Below are 4,412 nucleotides of genomic sequence, written 5' to 3'. Positions count from 1 at the left end.
GTCTCCTAGTGCTTCCACTGAGCCCTGGTAGCTTGCTATTGCTCCGGAACACTTAGGCTGGCCGGCATGTGTCCTTCTTCGTTCCCATGTCTGTCCCTTTGGGGAAACATCACGTGGTGTCTACCGGAGTCCTGTTAGCTTGCTATAGCCCGGATTCTCCGGAGTCCTGCTAGCCCAGCTTCTACAGCCCGGATTACTCGTTGATGACCGACACGTTCATTGTTGGGGTATGTATGCCTGTCCCTATAAGTTAGTGCCACTTTGGGTTTACGACTAGCCATGTCAGCCCGGGTTCATTGTCATATAGATGCTAGCGACACTATCATATACGTGAGCCAAAAGGCGCAAACGGTCCCGGGCCTGGTAAGGCGACACCCGTGGGAATACCGTGCGTGAGGCCGCAAAGTGATATGAGGTGTTACATGCTAGATCGGTGTGGCATAGGATCGGGGTCCTGATAGCTTTGGTATCAAAGCCTGACTGCCTGTAGGATTACCAAGCCAAACTGGTTGAAGTTGAGTCTAGGAATTCTTTAGTTATGTAATGGAATTGATTGCGGATGGGAACATAAGGCTCTTTTTACTCCTTATACCTCATGCCCTTCCGATCCGAGTCATACTATCTTTCCTATGGGGTAAAGGAACTAGGCTTTTTCTTCTTTCTATCAGGATCACATGTTACTAATCTGTAGACTCATAGGATTGGTGAATTTAAGCCTCTGTTCGGTTCCTACTATTTCTGTATGTTGACAGTTGGTCTCGGAACCTTGATATTGTGCTTCTGAGTGGTTATGCCACCATTTTTGGCAGGATGTCTCAAATCCTTTGAGCATTTACAACCGTTATGCTGTCCGAGTCATCCCAGGTTTCTAAACAGTCTGATGCATTTGCAAATCCCTTCTTACCGTTCTGAAGTTCTTTTGTGCCAGATTAATCACACTAATTGCTGTGTTGAGGTACTTCATTGCCTCGACATATATGTTGGAGTTATTATTATGACCCCAGGTGTCTTAGGGTATCATCTAGTAATCTAGCCATGTTTTGTGTTCCCAGTGTGAAGATTCTGGCCATCATTCCCGAAAGCATCATGTGATGCCACCTAGTAGTAGGTACTCTACTCCTAGGTTTTTGAACCCGAGATTCATCCTACTTAACTTCGTGTTGATAGCGTTGCTATTTCCCTTAGGTTATTAGTAACCTTGTGATAATCCTCAAGGACCGTGGTATTTCCTTCTTCCAATACCATGAACTGCTTAAGGTAGAAGTTCCTTGTTGAACCAAAAGATCACAACCCAAGCGCTCTTGATGAGTTCTTGATTCAATGTTGTGACTCTGCCAATCCTACCTTCTCCGCATGGTTTATCCGGAAGAAACATGTTAAGCTTTGCTCGACATACTAATTTGTGCATCCACAGCTCAGAAAATTGTATGTTCCTTTTAGTTGTCCCTCTTTAGTTGTCTTTTGACCTTCGTCTATCAATTGATAGTCAAGGGTATGCGTGCATTCGTTCATCAATGCCTATTACTCTTGTGGTCTGTCAAGCCATTCTATCCCGGAATGACTAGGAGAAACAAACTCCAGTACCTCATCCATATCCAAGATTGGGTCAAAGCAGTTATGTTCCGCAGATCAAATACTAATCCAGCTTTTGTTCTATTCTACCCTGAAGTATTACCCACTTTATGTCAGGAATGTCATGAGAACTGCACCCTCTCTTATGAATTCTTGATGTAGTGATATTTCTCGCCATCATTATTCATTCCTCGGTTCCGTGTTGTCGCTACCGGAATGCCGACAAGTGAATCGTGATGTGTGAAATCAATACTCCTAGCAACTCTGTTGCTTGGTAGTTAAAGGATGATAATTTCATCCTTAGCATGTTGGTTATGGAATCACCATCCTAAGGTTGATCGTGCTACCTAGTCCTTATCAATGAGTTAGGATTGTGTCAATCCCTCGCTCTTTTGATCATATCGTCTTGCCCTGAAAAGCAAGATTGTTCTCGAGCTTAGTAACATATCGGTGTTTCGTGATTTTCCGAATATCTTCTCGGAGGTGTCACCAGGTTGTCACCTGACCGCTATGTTGAGCTCTTGATCAAGTTGGTTTTTGAAACCACCCTTTCTCCAAGAATCTTTGTCGGATACCCTGAGCTAGTTGGATAAGCTAAACAACAACTTGGAGAGTTGGAAGATAAAAGCTTGTCCGACTTAGTTCATTTTAAGGGATATCTTGTATGTGTGTTGAAGAAAGATGATATCTTCATCGATTGGTCCTTGTGATCAGTTGTTGGACGTATTGTCTTATCAAAACTTTTATTTGAGTATGGGCTATCGTCAAATCAAATCAGAACCCATGATATTCATAATGTTGTTTTACCCGTGGTTGTTTCCTCGAGCATACACCATTATATCCTTGGGTTTGACCAATGCTATCCCCTTATTCACATTATTGTGGAATTCCATTTTTATGGAAACCTGGATGAATTGTTGTTGAGCCCATCAGCAACATTTTTATCTTCTCCATGATTCATATTGAACATCCAGCTAGTGTTCAAAATTTTTATAAGCATTATCTTCATGACCCGCTCATGAAGCATATGTTCAGATGTAAAGAAGTGACTTCCTCTAGTTCATGTGAATTTTATGCAAGTTGCCGCCATGAATTCGAGAAAGTTAGTTTTGCTTCCTCTAGAATCATCCCAAGTCAGTCATGCACGTGCAAAGTATTCTGTGGTCTGTTAGACTGATCATATTTGTTCCATATGAACTCCGTAGCACACCAAGCCACTTATTGACTTGTTCAAGGAGAAAGAGTTCCTTCATCAGAGCTAATCATATGACTTATGCAAGGACTACAATATCCTCGTTGATGGTTCCTAACCGGAACTCATTAGTGTTTTACTATAAGGCTACTACATGGTCATGGTTGTCTGCGACAGCGTGTTCACATGTATGTAGCAGAACCATCTCATGTTTTGGAGCTTACTATCGTAGTTCATTCCCCGAGAATCACGCAACATCATCTCATCGATTTGTGTTGCAAACTTCCATTTTTCTTTCTAGACTCGATGAGTCTGGATTATTCTGACACAAATCGGATCTGAATCTCAGGCAGATATGATGGTTGGAACGTTTCCCAAGAACTATAATATTGGTCTCACCGTAACCGGTAAAGTGGATGTCGTGGCCAACACACCCAACTGGAAGACCTATTATTGTAGTTTTTTGTTGAGGAAGATGGCCACCTCCCCATAAGGATCTCGTAGAATTTATTCCAGTAGTTGTTCCTTATGGATTTTTGTGTTTCCGAAGTTCGACCTTTTACTTGATGATCTCGATATCAAACCATATCTATGAGTGGGATATGCTAGTACATCAAGGAGAACATTAGAAGCGGAGTGCTAAATGTCTCTCGGTCGATCATCCAGATTTTGCCCCTTGGCCCCGCTAAGGTGAAATCTGAGAAAGTGGTATCTTCCTTTGCATCTGCATCATCCATCACTATTCATCATGGTAGTATGTTGTGTTGCCAAGATCCTTGACATGGATATTGGTAAAACCTTGATGAATATGGAAATGCTCAAGTTCTTGATAGCACGCACAAGCACTAGGTGTTATCACTGGCACTAACGGGGATTGCTTCCAGTTTTCTTCGGTTATGCTATAACCATTCCAACAATGGAATTTTTCCCTACTATTGAGTTCCTCCCAAGTTACTAGAATCATTTCTGGCATTTGCGTTGTGTTCCCAGCTTGCACCACCAGTGTGCCATCCTACACTAGACTACCCTTATCAGTAATTACTGATCAGGGTCATCTTCAAAAGTGGTCCTAGCATGGGTCCATCCATTTGTGATGATAAGAAAAAATCATCCATTGCATTGTCTTCAACAAGGTAGTCCACATCATCCATTCTAGTTCGGGCATGCCATCCCTTCGTACTCCGCCAACGATTGTTGTGTTTTACCTCAGGCTGGTATAGAGAATTTTATTGATCTCTGAATCGAAGTAATTTTTTTCCACTTAAAGGATAATTCTACAAGTCACCCTCCTCTGAGGTGTCTTGTTATGGTATCATGGCAACTCAAATCCTCGCTACGTTGACAACCGTTCACCACCCTTTTAGGTGTGGAATTGTCGTCTACCTAGTGAACCCTCGCCATTTGTTCCACTCCATCCCTCTAGATGTGTGCTTCGTGTCTTAGCTCGAGAGATGTTTCTATGACTCACTCCGTGAGTTGATCGAGAGTTGTTCGATCTTCGAGAAGATCGATCCTTCTAGAGTTTTCCCCTTTCCTCTCGCTGTCATGTTAGTTGGAGTTCTCAGAGCAAGACGATGAGACAATGTTGGTGATCGAATCAACGTTCTTATGAAGTGCAGCCTGGATCGTGAAGATTGTGTTAGTTTGC

The sequence above is a fragment of the Triticum dicoccoides genome, chromosome 2B (assembly GCF_002162155.2).
Source record: "Triticum dicoccoides isolate Atlit2015 ecotype Zavitan chromosome 2B, WEW_v2.0, whole genome shotgun sequence".
NCBI lineage: Eukaryota > Viridiplantae > Streptophyta > Magnoliopsida > Poales > Poaceae > Triticum > Triticum dicoccoides.
Note: the sequence above shows the minus strand (reverse complement) of the source record.